The sequence below is a fragment of the Bison bison genome, unplaced genomic scaffold (assembly GCF_000754665.1).
Source record: "Bison bison bison isolate TAMUID 2011002044 unplaced genomic scaffold, Bison_UMD1.0 scf7180017862967, whole genome shotgun sequence".
In the NCBI taxonomy this organism is placed as follows: domain Eukaryota; kingdom Metazoa; phylum Chordata; class Mammalia; order Artiodactyla; family Bovidae; genus Bison; species Bison bison.
The window spans coordinates 1-224 of record NW_011493539.1 but is presented as its reverse complement, the minus strand read 5'-3'; positions in this window follow the sequence as shown (position 1 = coordinate 224).

The following is a 224-nucleotide window of genomic DNA, read 5'->3' as shown; positions in this document are numbered from 1 at the left end:
GTAAGAGAATAACATGTAACAGGTCCTGGTTAGGCAGTTTAGACTTGATTTCCTTTGAACTTCATCTGTCTTTGTTGCTATGGGCTCATTGTAGTTACCTAGCTGGCAAGTTAAATTGTAGTCAAATTGCCAGAATTTCTAGTGTTCACTGTATTCATCATTCTTGAGCTCCTTAATGTTGGATCAGAAAGAGGATATGTATGATTCACACATCACATAGGTTT